The 20,625-nt window shown below is 44.3% G+C and overlaps 1 pseudogene; it reads left to right on the forward strand.

Moving 5' to 3' along the window:
• The window catches only part of LOC147095336 (putative G protein-coupled receptor 139), a 59,865-nt pseudogene that overhangs the window by 5,033 nt on the left and 34,207 nt on the right, over positions 1 to 20,625 (forward strand).

Raw genomic sequence — 20,625 nt, forward strand, 5'->3', positions numbered from 1 at the left:
TATCACTCTCACTTACATATTCTGTCCTCACTAATATATTGCCAAGGGCTGTCAGTAATCAGTAAAACAGTCCCACAGACCTTCAGCTCCTACTTACAATGAGAGGGTGAGAACCCAGCCCATACATAAATGTTAACGGAATCACAGAACACACTGCATATATTAAAACACGACCAGAGACATTGGCCCTCAATTTCCGATTGGAGGCTTCCTGCGGGCGGATGCCTCCGATCGGAAAAAATCTGCACCCTTACCTGCTGGCGACGTAGGTCCCGAGGCTTCCGATCCTGGGGCTCTGCTCTACAAAATGCGCAGTGACCCAGGTTTCCCAGGTGCGCATGCAGTTCGCAAGTGCCCCTCGGATCACGTGGGCCACGAGGAACCAATCAAAGAAGAGAATCCCCCTTCACACTTTTGACAAGTCTCTTCCCACAGATCTGTCGAAAGTATGAATGGGGAACACATTTTAAAACACAGTTAAACATTAAATTAACTTTTAAAAATCACATATTTAAAATTAGTTAAAAATTTTTACATGACAAAAATGAAGTTTCCTTTTTAAAAAAGAGAGTTTAAGACACATTAAGAGATGGTGCAAGGCAGTGCACCCCATAACCATCTCCTTTTGCCTTGCACATCTCTTAATGTCTCTTAATCTCTCCTGCATTCCATCCTATCACAGATCTTCCCTTTTGTTCTTCCCTCCCCTCTCCCCTTTCCCTGCTCCTGCACTTGCTTAAAAACCTGCTCGATCACCATCTTTTTCCAGTTCTGACGAAAGTTCATCGACCTGAATGGTTAACTCTGTTTCTCTGTCCACAGATACTGCCTGACCTGCTGAGTATTTCCAGCATTTTCTGTTTTTATTTCCAATTTCCAGCATCTGCAGTATTTTGCTTCTGTATGAAGTTATGCAGAAGGTGGAACTACCTGCCCGCGGAGGCCCTTTTCCCAAGCAGGTGAATGATCAGTCAAAACAATTTGCATACCTGAAATTGGCACTTGCGAGGCCCCATGTACACACTTCGTACGCACCCGTGGAGGTCGGGAAATCCGACCCATTCTTTCTGCAATAAAATTCGCCCTTACATCCACAATAAATATTAACACACGCACAGAGACTCGTTGTTCATTTTAACACATTGTCATGGATCGCCCTCACTGTCTTGTCTAGTGTGCCTCATCTCTCCCATGCACAAATGCAACTGTCCTACGTCACATTTCTCTCAATCTCTCACTCTCTCGCCTGGCCTTCACTCACTTGCCTGTCCTCTCTCTCTCTCTCTTTCTCTCACTCTCTCTCTCTCACTCACTCTCTCGCCTGGCCTACATCTTTCTCACTCTCTCAGTCACTCTCTCTTTCTCACCTGGTCCGCCTCACCTCTCTCGCTCACTCTCTCTCACTTTCACTCCCTGTCTTGCCCGGTCTCTCTCACTCACCGTTTATTTATCGACTGTTTACAGTATAGACACGAGTTGACACTGAGACAGACACGAGGTAAACAGACCAGATGATGAGAGAGGCAGCACGAAAGAAACGGAGTGTGATAGAAAGAAACAGGGGCAGAGTGAGCGGCAGAGAATGAGAGATAGGGAGAGTGGACGAAAGAAAAAGACAAACAGGGTGAGAACTAGAGTCAGAGAGAGAGAGAGAGGCAGAGGTGATGAAAGATAGGTAGAGTGCGAGATAGGATAGAAAAATATATACAGGGTGGAGTGAGAGAGAGAGATATTGGGAGTGGGAAACTAAGTTAGAGACTGGAGGGAGGAGACGGAGATAGAAACATGGAGAGAAATACCAAGGTTGGAAGATAGGGTCAGGCAACCAGAGAGAGAGAGACTGAAGGGAAGAGAGACATGGGGAGAGAGACCCAGAATGAGAGATGGGATGAGGGAAACAGTGACAGAGGCTAAAGGAGAGAGAGACATTGAGAGAGAGACAGAGAGTGAGAGAAATGGAGAGGGAAACAGACATTGAAGGGGACAGAGTCAGAGACATGGAGAGAGAGAGACCTAGATGATGAGATAGGGATAGAGCAACAGAGACTGAAGGGCGGAGAGAGAGGAGACTTGGAGAGTGAGACAATGTGAGAGAGGTAGAGACAGGGAACGAGAGACAGAGAATGAAGGGAAGTGAGAGAGAGAGAGACAGACATGGGGAAATAGTCCACGATAAAGGCAGCATTTGACCGAGTGTGGCATCAAGGAGCCCCAGTAAAATTGAAGTCAATGGGAATCAGGCAGAATGCTCTCCACTGGCTGGAGTCATATCTAGCACACAGGAGGATGGTTGTTGCTGTTGGAGATCAATCATTTCAGCCACAGGATATCGCTGCATGAGTTACTCAGGACAACATCTTACGCCCTTCCATCTTAAGGTCAGAAGTGGGAATGTTTCCTGATGATTGCACAATGTTCAATTCCATTCAGAACTCCTCAGAACATGAAGCAGTCCATGTCTGCATGCAGCAAGACCTGGACGACATTTAGGCTTGGGCTGATAAGTGGCAAGTGACATTCGTGCCATAAAAGTGCCAAACAATGACGATCTCGAACAAGCGAGAGTCTAACCACCGCCACTTGACATTCAATGGCATTACAATCGCTGAATCCCCCAACATCCACATCCTGGGGGTCATCATTGAGCAGAAACATAACGGAACCAGCCACATAAATACTGTGGCAACAAGAGCGTGTCAGAGGCTGGGTACACTGCGTCGAGTGTCTCACCTCCTGATTCCCTAAAGCCTTTCCACCATCCAGAAGGCGGAGGTGTGATGGAATACTCTCCACTTCCCTGGATTAGTGCATCCAACAGCACAGAAGAAATTGACACCATCCATGAAGAAGCAGCCCGCTTGACTGACACCCCATCCACGACCTTAAACATTCACTCTGTCCACCACTGGCGCACCATGGCTGCAGTGTGTACAATCTACAAGAAGCACTGCAGGAACTCGCCCAGGCTTCTTCGACGGCACCTCCCAAGCACGAGACATCTTCCACCTAGAAGGACAAGGGCAGCAGGTGATTGGGAATACCACCACCTCCAAGTTCCACTCCAAGTCACACACCATCCTGACTTGGAAATATGTCATCATTACTTCATCGATGCTGGCTCAAAATCCAGGAACTGCCTCCCCATCAGCACTGTGAGAGTACCTTCACCACAAGGACTGCAGCAGTTCAAGAAGGCGTCTCTCCAGCACCTTCTCAATGGCAATTAGGTTTGGGAAATAAATGCTGGCCTTGTCAGTGATGCCCACATTCCGGAATGACTAAAGAAAAAAGGAGTGAGCGATAGGGAGAGGGAAACAGACAGAAGGGGAGAGAGATAGAGAGAGAGGGAGACATGGAGGGAAAGAGCAAGACTGAGAGATAGGGAGAGGGGATCAGATAATGAAGGGGAGACAGAAAGAGAGACCTAGAGTGAAAAATGAAGGACAATGTAAGACAGAGAATCTGCGGGAGACTGTTGGAGACAGTTGGGGAGATTATTTTTTCTTAAAAGTGCACCAGATTTTAAACATAATGACGAGATGTGAAGGAATAAGCAATATACCGCTTCAGAAAAATACACCATTCTATGAATAATTCTGACTTTAATAAGCATGACATACTAGGTCTGGAAATCTGGAAGACTCAACAATCTTAAGCTGTAAACAGCATACAGGCTATTGAGATAAGATAAGTTGTTGACACTGAATCAATAACCTTATTGAAACAGGATGTTGGAGATTCCTGATAGTCTGAAGCCTTCGAAAGGACACAATGGTACACCATGTTAAGGTGTCTTAAACCACCAATTCGGAAAGAAACACAGAAAATTAAGAAATATTTGCCTTCGTAAAACTTACATCAAATGAAACACAGGGGGCACGAGTCTGTGTTACAACCAGCTGAGGTAACTAAGAAGACAATGGTGCACCCAGTTGAGGTGATTTTAATTTACGCATCGTAAAAAGACACAAATAGAAGCCCTTGTTAAGAATGACACCAAATTGATGCATCTGATGTCACACCGTTTTTATGATAAGCTTGGATCACCTAAAGGTAAAGAGACAGGAGTCCTAATGCTACCAGCTGAACTGACTGTAAAAATAGCAGGGGTCAGCAGAAAAATAACTAGAGATAATTAGCTTACATCAGCGGAAAACTTCAAAGGAAATACGACTGCAAAGGGGCATAAAAATTGAACTTTCAAATGGGATGATAGATTCGCTGTAAAGGGGCAAAGCGACTCTCAGCTTCAGAGGCAGGCTCTGTAAGTCTACGCCTCTTTGCACATTGGGTATCAAAGGTATTTGATTTTGGTGGATATCCTGGAATAAAAACAGAACTGTAAAAATGTAGCGAAGTTAAGATTGAGCATAAGGATCTCTGCTAATAGAAGTGTAAGATTTCTGTTTTTGGAACTGTTAATGTTGCGATTGAATCACCAACTGTAAATTGCATGGCGGTTCTTTATTAAATCTACATATCTTTTGAATTGTCTCACATAATACTTCTGTATCAAACTCGGGAAATCAATCACTGTACGCTCCTTGGTGAGGAGTTGGAGAATTCTGGGGGAGTTTTTCGGACCCTCATAATATCAGGAAGGGTACAGTCTAGCTAAACTTATTAAAAGTGCTATCTGGAGGACGGTAACATCTTCAGGTTGTTCCTTTCCTTTAGGGAGAGTCCGGACCTTTAGACCCAATTAAGCGTCTTTAGGATTCGGCTACCTTAAACTTCAGTTGAAAGTGAAAGTCTGGGGAATACGCCTGATCCGGGGTTGCCCTAAAGGGGCTACGACTAGTAATTATCCCTTCAGTTGGCGCCCAACGTGTGTGTTAACGATTTGATACAGAACCTATACTTATATTTTTATCTATATCCTTCTTGTAGGTTAAGTTTAGAAGGAGTATTTTACTGACAGTGGTACTAAGACCCAGATTTAAGTCTCTAGAGACGAAAACTCCCTGATCAGGCCTTGTAGAGCTTAAATTGGAACTCCCACAATATACCATTGAGGTCTAGAAACTTCTTATAAAGTTCATATTAAACCCTAACCGAGGTTAGGTCCTGACGAAATGGCAATTTCTGTTGGAATTGGCCAAGTCTTTTTATTAGGAATTCAAACGATTGCTTTATTTGGGGAAATAATTATATCCCTGTACCTCCACAAAACCAAGTGATAATTTTTGAACTAGTAGGCTTTGATGCAGAAGGAGCAGTTAGAACTCATGGCACGATTGATGTTGATCCCCAGAACCAGGGGTTACAGAATATCCAGTTGGATAATCAAAGAAATACTCGAAATCCACTAAATTCCTTAATGATAAGGTGCACACCTGCACAACTGGGAGGCCTGATGAACGGTGCCCAGCAAGGTGGTGGCAACCATGGCCGAATAGTAGGACCCAGAGCAGCTTATGCTCCCGGGGGCCATGGATTCCAGTTAAGGTGGCAAGCTCATGATGAAATAAGTGTCCAGATTCTTCGAGAAAAGTATAGACAGCTTAGAATCCATTATAGTCAATGCCGACAGACACTAGTTCAATCTTATCTAAATGATGGAGGTGCAATGATTACTGGTCCAGTAAGCCAACCCCAGCAACCACAAATTGCACCCCTAGGTCAAGTAAACCTCAGCTTTTTCTACACAATATGTGGTAAACCGGGAAACACCAGCCAGGAAAAAACCTGCTGGATTCTAACTAACTTTGAAAAATTGGAAACCTGTTGCTAAGATTGGAATGCCCAACACCTGAGGCAACTACTACAAATGATACTAAGTTCAGACTAAATTCCCCCATTAAACCAGTGTAACAACTGGGTTCAAATATACGCCTATGTTCTCACGGCAACTCAGGAAGGGCATGTAATGGGTTCCATCAAGGAATTCTCACTAATACAGCCACAACTAAAGGGTGGAAGCTGCCTACAGATTAGGCAATGTGCTTACACAAGATAACTGGGACATTGTCCATGGGTGTCTTGCCAATCAACACCAAAATATAGCCATCAAACTTGCCTGTGAGGGTGCTCTAAACGATTATCGAGATAACCAACAAAGATGGGATAATATAAATCGCATTATCCAATTAAATCATGACCTCTTAGGTCTACCCAAAATTAAAGCTATAATGAGATCAGAAACTAGGAATAAAAAAACCGGAGAATGTACCTTTGGTACTCAGAAAGAAGGACTGTATAGACACAAGTCTCAAGTCCACCCCGCCCAGACACAGTCTCGTGGCTCAGAACCCCCAAGAGGGTATTCCTGAAGGATTACACCCCCAACTCGCCCACAATACGGGACTGATTTCTCCCCAGGAAGATGGGATAGATGAGGGGCTACACCTCAAAAGGAAAGGGAAGGACAGTGGACTCCCTTTGGGGACAGCTTTTGCACTGGCCAAATCTATCAGATAGCCATGGGAGGATAATGAGCAGACCGAAATGGGGATCAAAATGATTCCCGGCAAAACCAACGTCCACCCCAACAGGAGGATGGTCAAGATGACAAACGGACCGACAAGCCCCCTAAGGGATCTGGAAAACATAATAGCCCCAAAAGGGACGAACAAAAACCAGTTAAAATAATTAAAGACAAAGCATCAAATGAAACTCAGGATCTGGAGGATGAACAATCACAGGATTGGAGGCCTGGCACACAGCCAAGGCCCCTTGAATACCCCTGTGCCCTGGCAACCTTGCCCACAAACACACATGAAGGACCTGTTTGATACGGGAGCTGATTACACAGTAATAGGTCCTGCAATTATAAAAACTAAGTGGACAGATTTGGGGAGCCCAATTTATAAAAGGCCATTAGGGGGATTCACACAAAACAAAACCAAAATAATTAATTTTTACAAAATACCAATTACCTTATATGGAATCACGGTGACCCTAGATGTAGGACTGGTACCACAATTGGCCTGTTCCCGCATTATAGTACAACCAGACATGAAACATTACCTAAAATCTCCACCAGACCTGTAGAAGTATCCACAGACCATGATGACAGGGAAAAACATGTTTGGACACAGCTTGATCGAACTTGCCTGGAGGAGGAGGCAAAGACCTCCTCGAGCAGCTCATTAATAGATAGTACACGTACAACACCATCCAAATCAATGTGCAAAGATAAATATCAAACCCTACCCACTTGATACTGGCTGGCACAATCCTAAAAAAAATGGCCTATTTAAGGCCACAAAGGAAAAATAGATCTCCTAACAATGCTCAAAGAACTAACTGAAGTAGGTGCCTTAATCAAAATGGCATCTAGAACTAATTCGCCATTGTTTGGTGTTGCTAAACCAGATCGGAGGTGGAGATTAGTGGTCGATTATACAGCCTTAAATACGGTAACGGCCCCAAATACTGCACAACAGCAACATTCCACAGCCCTTCTCTCTGGAATCACGAGGGAAAAATATAAATCTTGTATTGATCTAGCAAACGGCTTCTAGTACATCAATCAAAAAAGCTGATTGTCCAAAAATAGCGATGACTGGCCCCAATGGTTATCAGTATTCCTGGGCCAGATTGCCTTAGGCGTTTCAAAACAGACACGTTTTCTTTTCAGCCCACAACATTGATCTATTGAAAGGCCTAGCTAACGTCAATTCTTCAGTGGACGAGATATATCTGTTAAATTGTTATCTCCAAGAGCACTTAAAAGCCATTGATAGTGTTTTATCCAGAATTACAACTGCTGGGATAACAACAGAAAATGCTGGAAATCCTCAGCAGGCCAGGCAGCATCCGTGGAGAGAGAAACAGAGTTAACATTTCAGGTCTGGGACCCTTCATCAGAACTGGAAAAAGCTGGAGATGCAACAGATATTAAGCAGGTGCAGAGAAGCGGGGGGGGGGAGGTTAGCGGGGGAGGAAGAAATAGAAAGAATACTCTCTACTTTTGTAAGAGCCAGGAAAGATAAAATGTTGCAAATGGGAATGGCAAACATCATACTGCATGAAAAATGGGGGCAGGGATAATTATCTGAAATTGTTGAACTCAATGTTGAGTCCGGCAGGCTGCAAAGTGCCCAATCAAAAGATGAGGTGCGGTTCCTCGAGCTTAGGTTGAGCTTCATTTGAATAATGCAATAGCCCGAGGACAGAGAGATCAGAGTGGGTGTGAAGCGGTGAATTAAAGTGACAGGCGACCGGAAGCTCAGGGTCATCCGTACGGATTGAATGGAGGTGTTCCGCAAAGCAGTCGACCAATCTGCGCTTGGTCTCCCCAATGTAAAGGAGACCGCTTCGTGAGCAGCGAATACATTATATTAAAATGCAAGAAGTACAAGTAAATTGCTGTTTCACCTGGAAGGGGTGTTTGGGGCCCTGGACAGTGGGAAGCAAGGAGGTAAAAGGGCATGTGTTGCATCTCCTGCGCTTGCACGGGAAGGTGCCAGGTGAAGGAGCAGTGCTGTTGGGGGTGATTGAGGAGTGGACCAGGGTGTCGCGGAGGGAGCGGTCCCTTCAGAATGCTGAAAGGGGAGGTGAGGGGAAGATGTGTTTGGTGGTGGGATCACGTTGGAGGTGGCGGAAATGGCGGAGGATGATCCATTGAATGTGGAGGCTTGTGGGGTGAAAGGTGCGGACAAGGGTAACCCTATCATGGTTCTAGGAGGGAGGGGCAGGGGTGAGAGCAGAAGTGCGGGAAATAGAACGGACATGGTCAAGGGCTGTGTCAACCATGGTAGAGGGGAATCCTCGGTTGAGGAAAAAGGAAGACATGTCAGAAGCACTAGTATGGAAGGTGGCATCATCAGAACAGATGTGGTGGAGATGGAGAAACTGGGAGAAAGGAATAGAGTCCTTACAGGAAGCGGGGTAGGGGGAAGTGTAGTCCAGGTAGCTGTGGGAGTCGGTGGGCTTGTAGTAGATGTTTGTTGAAAGCCGATCGCCTGAAATGGAGACGGAGCAGTCAAGGAAGGGAAGGGAAAAGTCGGAGATGGACCATGTGAAGGTGAGGGCAGGGTGGAAATTGGAAGTAAAGTGAATGAACATATCCAGTTCAGGGCGAGAGCAGGAAACGGCACCAATACAGTCATCGATGTACCGGAAAAAGAGGTGAGGGAGGGGACCTGAGTAGGACTGGAACAAAGAATGTTCCACATGTCCCATGAACAGGAAGGCATAGCTAGGGCCCATGCGGGTTCCCATAGCAACACCTTTAATTTGGAGGAAGTGAGTGGAGTCAAAGGAGAAGTTGTTCAATGTGAGAACAAGCTCAGCCAGGCGGAGGAGTGTGGTGGTGGATGGGGACTGGTTGGGCCTCTGTTCAAGGAAGAAACAGAGCGCCCGAAGGCCATCCTGGTGGGGGATGGAGGTGTAGAGGGATTGGAAGTCCATGGTGAAAAGGAGACGGTTGGGGTCAGGAAACTGGAAACTGTTAAAGTGACGGAGGGCGTCGGAAGAGTCGCGAATGTAGGTGGGAAGAGACTGGACAAGGGGAGAAAAAATAGATTCGAGATAGGAAGAGACAAGATCCGTGGGGCAAGAACAGGCTGAAACGATGGGTCTACCAGGGCAGTCCTGTTTGTGGATCTTGGGAAGGAGGTAGAAGTGGGTTGTGCGTGGTTGGAGGACTCACTCCAACCTATCTCCCTCTGAACTTGCAGCACTCCATTCTCTCCGATCCAACCCTAACATTATCATTAAACCTGCTGATAAGGGTGGTGCTGTGGTTGTTTGGCGAACCGACCGCTACCGTGCAGAAGCTGAATGCCAACTCTCCAACACCTCCTCCTACCTCCGCCTGGACCATGACCCCACTAGCAAACATCAAGCCATTGTTTCCAAGTGTGTCACTGACCTCATCTCCTCTGGAGATCTTCCCTCCATGGCCGCCAACCTCATAGTCCCCCAACCCCGAACAGCCCGCTTCTACCTCCTTCCCAAGATCCACAAACAGGGCTGCCCTGGTAGACCCATCGTTTCAGCCTGTTCTTGCCCCACAGACCTTATCTCTTCCTATCTCTACTCTATTTTTTCTCCCCTTGTCCAGTCTCTTCCCACCTACATTCGCGACTCTTCCGACGCCCTCCGTCACATTAACAATTTCCTGTTTCCTGGCCCCAACCATCTCCTTTTCACCATGGAAGTCCAATCCCTCTGCACCTCCATCCCCCACCAGGACGGCCTTCGGGTGCTCTGTTTCTTCCTTGAACAGAGGCCCAACCAGTCTCCATCCACCACCACACTCCTCCGCCTGGCTGAACTTGTTCTCACATTGAACAACTTCTCCTTTGACTCCACTCACTTCCTCCAAATTAAAGGTGTTGCTATGGGAACCCGCCTGGGCCCAAGCTATGCCTGCCTGTTCATGGGACATGTGGAACATTCTTTGTTCCAATCCTACTCAGGTCCCCTCCCTCACCTCTTTTTCCGGTACATCAATGACTGTATTGGTGCCGTTTCCTGCTCTCGCCCTGAATTGGACAAGTTCATTCACTTTATTTCCAATTTCCACCCTGCCCTCACCTTCACATGGTCCATCTCTGATTCTTCCCTTCCCTTTCTTGACCTCTCTGTCTCCATTTCTGGCGATCGGCTTTCAACAAACATCTACTACAAGCCCACCGACTCCCACAGCTACATGGACTACACTTCCTCCCACCCGGCTTCCTGTAAGGACTCTATTCCTTTCTCCCAGTATCTCCATCTCCGCTGCATCTGTTCTGACGATGCCACCTTCCATCCAATGCTTCTGACATGTCTTCCTTATTCCTCAACCGAGGATTCCCCTCTACCGTGGTTGACACAGCCCTTGACCGCGTCCATTCTATTTCCTGCACTTCTGCACTCACCCCTGCCCCTCCCTCCTAGAACCACGATAGGGTTCCCCTTGTCCTCACCTTTCACCCCACCAGCCTCCACATTCAACGGATCATCCTCTGCCATTTCTGCCACCTCCAACGTGATCCCACCACCAAACACATCTTCCCCTCACCTCCCCTTTCAGCATTCCGAAGGGACCGCTCCCTCCGCGACACCCTGGTCCACTCCTCCATCACCCCCAACAGCCCTGCTCCTTCACCTGGCACCATCCCGTGCAAGCACAGGAGATGCAACACATGCCCTTTTACCTCCTCCCTTCCCACTGTCCAGGGCCCCAAACACCCCTTCCAGGTAAAACAGCGATTTACTTGTACTTCTTGCAATTTAATATACTGTATTCGCTGCTCACGATGCGGTCTCCTCTACATTGGGGAAACCAAATGCAGATTGGGCGACCGCTTTGCGGAACACCTCCGTTCAGTCCGTAAGGGTGACCCTGAGCTTCCGGTTGCCTGTCACTTTAATTCATCACTTCACTCCCACTCTGATCTCTCTGTCCTCGGGCTATTGCATTGTTCCAATGAAGCTCAACGTAAGCTCGAGGAACAGCACCTCATCTTTCGATTGGGCACTTTGCAGTCTGCCGGACTCAACATTGAGTTCAACAATTTCAGATAATTATCCCTGCCCCCATTTTTCATGCAGTATGATTTTTGCCATTCCCATTTGCAACATTTTATCTTTCCTGCCTCTTACAAAAGTACAGGATGTTCTTTCTATTTCTTCCTCCCCCCCCTATCCTCCCCCCCTTGTCTCTGCACCTGCTTAATATCTGTTACATATCCAGCTTTTTCCAGTTCTGAAGGGTCCCAGATCTGAAACGTTAACTCTGTTTCTCTCTCCACGGATGCTGCCTGGCCTGCTGAGTATTTCCAGCATTTTCTGTTGTTATTTCAGATTTCCAGCATCCGCAGTATTTTGCAATAACAACTGCTGGGTACTCAATCAACATAAAAAAGAGTTAACTAGTTAGGGAAGAGGTAGATTTTCTGGGCCTGCGAATAACTGGAAACAGTAGAGGATTAACTCAATTCTATAAAGAAAAATTTGCCACCATTCAATATCCTAAAACTCTGAAAAATCTGCAAGCAAGTTTAGGACTCCTGAATTTTGCTCGATCCTATACGCCAACCTTTGCCGAGCCCTCAGCACCCCTGTATGTTAGAGTGGGTGAAGTAGCAAAAGGACCATTCATATTTTCACCAGATGACTACTCAAAATTGGAACAATTATTCCGAGAGGTACAAAAAGCCATTGACCTGAACTGAGGGACATACAAGTTCCCTCAATATTCATCTCAGGTCACCACCTAAAGGGGCAGTTGCAGTTTTCTATAACGAAAGGAGCATAGTGCCCATTCAGTTCCATTCTTATAATTTTTCCAATGTCGAAAGGAGACACATTAAAAAAGAAAGTGTCATGACAATGGTAGTCCAATGCCTCATCAAAGCACGAGCCCTTCAAGGGAAATACCCCATTACCATCTATACTGAGATTCCCAATTTAAGTTCAGTATTGAGGATGGCCTCTGATGAAAAACTAGCCAACCAGATCCGAGATGATAAATGGGCATTGTTCTTGAATGATCCTACACACATTTTTAAATTCCTCTCCCGGAATTGGACTTAGAGCTTCTCCTGATCATGGAGGATAATGATACGGAGGAGGGATTCAGACAAATACCTATGAGACCGCTTACAGGGTACAATCAAGTCATTTACTCTGATGGATCATCAATGACGATTAGAAAATGGACATCCCAACAATCCTCAGCTGGGATGGGGGTAGTCCTGGGGACTTCTCGAGATGCCTATTCTTTTTATACAGAAGAATTACTGTCCTTAACCCTTGGCCACAAGACAGCGCAATATGCTGAAGCCGCAGCATTACTGTATGCTTTAGAAAAGTAAACCCACACTAATCTGTACAGATACTGTAAAAGAAGATATAACTAAGATCTAGTTCTCTGGGAACAATTTTTTTTTACCAACCATAAGGGTAAACCCATAAAACATACGTCACTGTGGGAAGACATTCTCCGTTTGAGAATGGAGAAACAGAATTGTCAGGTGATTAACGTAAACGGGCATACCACCGGGACAGTACATTCAAAAGGAAACAGTCTTGCAGACGAACAAGCAAAACGTTCGTTCTGCATGACACACCCTCGAGAGGGCCAGCTTATATTAGTGTAATCACTAGGGCAGAATGGGCAACTAATCAAAATGAGGAACTGATTCAACTTTAGACCCAACAAAAGAGAATCCACCAGGATATCCACCAAAGTACTTTTACTCGGAAACCCCTATGGGTATTGTGCTAGTTAAGTTGCCCAAGGGAAACTGAGAAGTACCCCCGAGACACAAACGAGAACAGCTTTTAAAAGAAGCTCACGAGGGCATACGACAAGCATATTTTGGTGCCAGAACAACATTCTGCAAATTGACACCCTTATATTGGTGGCCAGGCAAGCTTAAGGCCTGAAAACATACGTGGCAATTTGTGAGCCATGCTATTTAACCAGTAAGTCGTCACGAATTAAGCCACCACCATTGGCTCTTGTGAAAGTTGATGAGCCAATGGGAAATTTCATTATTGCATTTGTTGGACCACTTCCCCCGTCTTTGGTATAAAGACATGTTCGCGTTTGTGTAGATGGATACCCTTCCTTATGCTGGCTGGTCTCCACAAAAACTGTTTTGGAAAACGCACTCGCCAATGCTATTACTGACATAATTACTGTAGCTGGTGCACGCAAAATCTTACACTCCAATCAAGGTGGAGCCTTTGTCTCCAATGTCTTCAAAGACTAATGCGAACAAAGTGGGATTGTATTAGAGCACAGCACGCCACGTCATCCACAATCAGCGGGGCTGGTGGAAAGTAAAAAACCAGGATGTGAAAAAGCTATTGGTTAAACTGTTGCCAATCAGGGGGAATAAGTGGACCGCCATCATTGCAGAGGTGCAGCTATCAATTAATAATGTGCCCGCATCTGCATCAGGGACAGTGTTACCTAAAACTCCATATTATCTGATGTATGGGGTTGAGATGCATACACCGCTTGCCCATAGTTCTTTTATTGCCTCTACACTCTCTGAGTCCTTGACCCCACAGTGACAGTTAGATATAAAAAAAAGAATTAACAGAGGAGATTCATCAACTTGATCTGAGGATCATGGAGGCAAATATGCAGAAAAAATTGACAAACAATGCATGGCAACCCCTAGAAGGAGAATGCGTACAGGAAAAGAAGTTCAAGCCAAAACCTGGTTTAAGACCGAAGTGGAAAAAACCTGTTCATATACATTCTGTTATTAACGAAAAAACAGCTAAAATACATATTAACCAGCCGAATGGCAAGCATATTCTTAAAATTGTCTTCATAGACAAGATCAGAAGGTGTCCTGCGGGTTACCGAAATGGAGGAACAATACAAGGTGCAGTCGTACACTGTCTTTCAAGACGCAACTTGGAGCATGACACAGGAACTGGATGATCGAATTACTGATGACAGTCAGTCAGATGGTGTCGCCGGCTCCTCCACACGATGCTTGGCAATGCACCAGGAATTGGCTTTGTGAAAAGCAACAATCGAAACAAAGGAAGATCAATGAGTTACTTCAACAAAGGAGGAAGACACTGCGGTTGAAGAAGGAATCAACTGAGCGCCTGGCAAGGCCTTTACGAAAGGAAGAATCATTCCACACGTTGGATCGAAGGAACAGGGTGTCAAGCTTCAGCTAGTTCCAAATGACATCTCCTTGACTCATATGAATAATTCACCTCTACTGAATGTATATCTGCCGATTGGACATTCTAAATGCATGTTGTTTCGCTAATTGCATGACAATGTACCTATCATCCATTTAAATTATTTTCAATTTAAAATAAGTCAAAACATTGTCCTAGGATGACTTAAAAGGAATTTTCATGTAGCACATGATTGTGAATCTCATGAAATTAATGTGCTATTGTAACCTTATTAGTAACATTGACCAAACATTGTCTTGATGCTGCAGTTCATTTATGGTCAAGAGGGGGGTATGAAGGAATAAGCAATATACCTAGTCAGAAAAATACACCATCCTATGAAAGAATTTTGACGTTATTAAAACATGACAAACTGGGCTTCAAAGTCTAAAAACCTAACAATGGAAAAGCTGTAAATAGCATACAGGCTGTTGAGATAAGATAAGTTGTTGACACTGAATCAGTAGCCTTATTGAAACATAAGGTTAGAGGTTCCTGAAAGTCTGCAGCCTTGGAAAGAACACAATGGTGTACCGTGTTTAGGTGTCTTAAACCAACTCTTCCGAAAGAAACACATAAGGTAAAGAAACATATGCCTTCGTAAAAATAATATCAAATGAAAGACAGAAGACACGAGTCTGTTTTACAACCAGTTGAGGTAACTCAGAAGACAATGGTGCACCCGGTTGAGGTGTTTTTAATTTACAGGTCGTAAATGGAATTGCATTGAAGACTTTGGTAAGAATGACATCAAATAGATGCATCTGCTCCACATTGTTTTTTATGATAAGCTTCGAACACCTAAAGGTGGAGACATAATTCTTAATGCTACAAGCTGATCCAACTGTAAAAATAGCAGAGTGAAGCAGAAGAATGACTAGATATAATTAGTTTACATCAGCAGAAAACTTCGAAGGAAATACCAGTGAGAAGGTATAAAATATGAACTTTCAAATTGGAAGATAGATTCGCTTGAAGGGGCAAATTGATTCTCGGTTTCAGAGGCAAGCTCTGTAAGTCAACAACTCTTTGAGTCTCGGGGATATACGGTATTGTAATTGATTTTGGTGGATATCTTGGAATAACTGAGAAAAGTAAAAATATAACGAAGTTAAGATTTGAGAATTAGGATCTCTGATAATAGAATTGTAAGATTTTTGTTTTTCGAACTGTTAATGTTGCGATTGAATTGCCAGCTATAAATTACCTGTAGGTTCTTTAATAAATCTATATATTTTTAGAATTGTCTCAAATAGTACTTCTGTATCAAACTCGCGAACTCAATCTATTTACGCTTTTTGGTGAGGAGTTGCAGAATTCTGGGGGAGTTTTCTGGACCCGTATAATATTAGGAAGGTTACACTCTAGCTAAACTTATTAAAAGTGCTGTCTGGAGGACGGTAACATCTTCAGGTTGTTCCTTTCCTTTAATGGAGAAATAGTCTGGAGCTTTAGATCCAATTAAGCGTCTTTAGGATTCGGCTACCGCTAACGTTAGTTGACAGTGAACGCCTGAGGCATTCGCCTGATCCGGGGAAGCTCTAAAGGAGCTAGGGTTAGTAATTATCCCTTCATGTGCTCTTTATTCATATTTAACAACTAAAATTTCCGTGCCGTGCGCAATTATGCTGTGGTCAGGGAAAACTCCCGATGCTGCTGTGTGGCGTTCCTGTCGGTCTCTTGCCTCTCTTTCCCCTTCCGCCCACACACTGCCGGTTTTTATTCCTTGTTTTAAATCTACTGCTCTGGGCCAGTGCAATCTACAGTCTCACAGCCCTTTCTACAAATACCGTTTCATTGCTTGACTTCTCTGTTTATTAGTTATGAATCACCTTGAGGTGCAATGGTAGCGTTTGTGACGTCAGATTAAAAGGCGGCCTATTGGAAACACGTTGGGGTCACAGTTTGTTTTTGCACATAATTGAACCAAAATCATTCAAGGTGGAATATTTTATTTGCTGCGTCACAGTAAAAAATACCTTGTTATAAATGTTGGCTCATTAGTTCCCCAGCGCCAGAGGAAAAATCGTCTGATCCCCTCATTTATTTCATGCACGACACAAACACAGGTATTCATTCAGAATCAACCCACAGATTGACACTGAGATAAACACAGGGAGAGATACAGACAGCATCGGGACCCATGGCGGAAGAGACAAGAGAGATGGACAAACCCAAAACGGCCTCAAACTCCAACAGGAAGTGACAGGTAGCTGATAGATATCAGTGAGTGGAAGCACTAAAAGTTGAGTGTCATTTGGCTCCGTGGCTTAGTTGGTCAAAGTGCCTTTCTAATGATTTAAGAAATTTTGGGTTCGATTCGCAGTGGGGCCATTTTAATTCGTCTTTCTTACCCTCCAGGGGTGAGTTTCCTCTCGTGTGAAAGGGCCACAATCCTTTTAAATGTGGGGCGAATTCCACCACTGTCGTTAATTCTGGCGGTGCTGATTTTGGCCTCTTCATCAAAAATCCATCTTTTTTAAGCAGTACCATGAGGGACTTTGCTGTGGACAGAGCAGAGGTGCAGCAACCTCGATTCAAAGCCGAATCATCCGTTTCTCCATCACCTGCTTTGAAATGCAGCAAAAAATCAATCTCTACTACAAGAAACAAATAAAGCCTACTTACTCTCCAAAACCCCACGCTGGCACATGCCTGAGTCTGATAATCCATAATTGCCAGCTTTTTCTTCCTTCCACAATCAGTAACCCGCCTTTACTTTCCTCCTTCCATTTCATTGTCACTTTCCTGCGGCATTACCTTAATCTAACATTAATTTTGAATGTCATTCGGCAAAAATGTTAACATTTATTTCAGTCTGAAACGGAATGTAACGGTTTATTAATGGTGATTAAAACAGTTACTTACCGGAATACTGCCTTTATTTATATGTTCCTTTCATTGCTTTAATAAGCTGCAGAACTGTTTTATAAAAATCAGACCGTAAATCAATCACGGGCTGCGGTTGAACCGAATTCTAATCCCTGGCCCACCAAGGGACGCGCCACCCAGCAGCTGTGAGGGTGTAAATATACTGGGTGCATCCCCGCTAGATACAAATGTATTCCTGACTTGTGTTCGATGTAAATGTGTTTATCTCTGCAAGTTACAAGTTTATTTAGATATATCTGAATTAATTATTCATTTATTGGGACGCATCTGTCTTAATTGTGAATTGAGGCAGTGCATTCCCGATCCCAACAACTCGCAGAGTAAAACATTCTTCCCAATGCCGCCTCGGATTCTTCTGCCAATCACCTTCAATCTGTGTCATAGAAACCTAGAAGATAGGAGCAGAAGTAAGCCAGTTGGCCCCTTGAGCCCGTTCTGCCATTTAATGAGATCATGGCTGATCATCCAAATTCAGTATCCGGTCACTGCATTCTCCCCATATCCCTTGACCCCTTTAGCCTAAAGATACATATGCAACTCCTTCTTGAATGTATTTAATGAATTGGTCTCAACTGCACTGTGTGGCAGATAATTCCAAAGGTTCACCACTCTCTGGGTGAAGAAATTCCTCCTCATCTCAGCCCTAATCCTTAGACTGTGAACCCCTCGTTCTGGACTCCCCCACCATCGGGAACATCCTTCCTGCATCTAGTCTGTCTAGTCCTGTTAGAATTTTATAAGTTTCAATGAGTTCCCCTCTCATTCTTCTAAACTCCAGCGAATATAAGCCTAATCGACCCAATCTCTCTTCATACGTCATTCCAGCCACCAGGTATCAGTCTGGTGAATCTTCCCTGCACTCTCTGCATGGCAAGAACAACAATCCTCAGATAAGGCGACCAAAACTGCACACAGTACTCAAGTTGTAGTCTCACCAAGGCCAGGTAAAACTGCAGCAAGACTTCCGTGCTCCTGTACTCAAATACTCTCGCTATGAAGTCCAACATACCATTTGCCATCTTACCCGCCTGCTGCACCTACATGCTTATCTTCAGCGACTGGTGCACAAGGACACCCAGGTCTCGTTGCACTTCCGCTTTTCCCAATCTTTTGCCAATCAGATAATAATCTGTCTTCCTGTTCTTGCCACCGATGAGGATAACCTCGCATTTACCCACATTATGCTGCATTTCCCGTGCATCTGCCCAATCACCCAACCTGTCCAAATCGTACTGGAGTTTCTCGGCATCATCCTCAAAGCACACAAGCACACCCAACTTTGTGTCGTCTGCAAATTTGGAGATATTACATCTAGTTCCCTCGTCTAGATTATTAATATATATATATTGTGAATAGCTGGGGTCCTAGCACCAATTCCTGCGGTACCACACTATTCACTGATTGCCGCTCGGAAAAACACTCGTTTATTCCAACTCTTTGCTGCCTGTCTGCCAACCAGTTCTCTATCCAATACAGTACCATACCCCCAATCCCATGTACTTTAACTTTACATGCTAATCTCTTGTGCAGGGCCTTATTGAACGCCTTCTGAAAGACCAAATACGCCACATCCACTTGTTTTCCCTTACCTATTCTACAAGTTACATCCTCAAAAGATTCCAGTAGATTCGTCAAGCACGATTTAACTTTTGTAAATCCATGTTGACTTTGTCCGATCCTGTCACTGTTTTCCAAGTGCTCTGCTATTACATCTTTTATAATGGACTCTAGCATTTTCCCCACTACCGATGTCAGGCTTACCGGTCTGTAATTCCCCATTTTCTCTCTACCACATTTTTTAACAGTGGGGTAACATTAGCTACCCTCCAATCCATGGGTAATGTTCCAGGGTCTATCGAATGTTGGAAGATGACCAGCATTGCATCTACTATTTCTAGGGCCCCATCCTTAAGTACCCTAGAATGTAGATTATCAGGCCCGGGGGATTTATCGGCATTCTTTCCCATCAATTTCCCTAACACAATTTCCCTACAAATACTGATTTCTTTCAGTTCCTACCTTTCATCAGACCTTATGTTCCCCAACATCTCTGGGAGGTTACTTGTGTCCTCTGTTGTGAAGACAGAACCAAAATCTGTATTTAATTGGTCTACCATTTCTTTCATCCCCATTAAAAATTCCCCTGATTCTGACTGCAAGGGACCTACGCTTGACTTCACCAATCTTTTTCTCTTTACATATCTATTAAAGTTTTTAAAGTCAGTTTTTATGTTCCCTGTAAGCTTACTCTTATACTCTATTTTCCCTTTCTTAATTTATCCCTTTGTCCTCCCTTGTTGAATCCTAAATTGCTCCCAATCCTCAGGTTTACTGCTTTTTCTGGCCAATTTATATGTCCTCTCCTTGGATCTTATGCTATCCCTAATTTCCCTTGTTAGCAACGGTTGAGTCACCTTTTTTGTTTTATTTTTATTCCAAACGGGGATGAACAAATTCTGTAGTTCACCCATGCGGTCTTTGAATGTTTGCCATTGCCTATCCATCGTCAACCCTTTGAGTGACGTTCACCAATCAATCCTTCCCAACTCGCACCTCATACCATCGTAGTTTCCTTTATTTAAATTCAGGACCCTAGTATCTGAGTCAACTACTTCATTCTCCATCTTAATGAAGAATTCTATCATATTATGATCGCTCCTCCCCAAGAGGCCTCGCGCAACAAGATTGTCCTCTGGTTACCGACTCTGTTGCCACTGGGAAAAAGTTTCTCCTCATTTACGATATCAAAACCGTTCATTAATCTGAACACCTGTCAAAACCTTTGCTCTAAGGAGAAAATCCCCAGCTTCTCCAGTCCCCCACATTCTGAAGTCCCTCATCCCTGGCATCATTCCATTAAATCACTGCTGTTCATTTCTTCCTGCTAATAAGTAACTATAGTGAAACGCTTCTAAGAAAAAGCACGAACAGAATAAAAAGAGAGATAGAAATAAACATTGAGCAAAATGGTTGTGAATGTTTTCAAAATGTCAATAACAAATGTTCGGAGTTTTATTATCGATCAGTGCGAGGAATCAATCGCTCTCTCTGGCTTGTGTGGGTCGATGTACAGATGGAGAAATGTTTCTTGCAGGCCCGACTAGCTCAGTCCATGGAACATCAGACTCTTAATAT

The sequence above is a fragment of the Somniosus microcephalus genome, unplaced genomic scaffold (assembly GCF_052327205.1).
Source record: "Somniosus microcephalus isolate GS21.2 unplaced genomic scaffold, FLI_Smic_1.0 unresolved_chr1, whole genome shotgun sequence".
NCBI classification, from domain to species: Eukaryota; Metazoa; Chordata; class Chondrichthyes; order Squaliformes; family Somniosidae; genus Somniosus; species Somniosus microcephalus.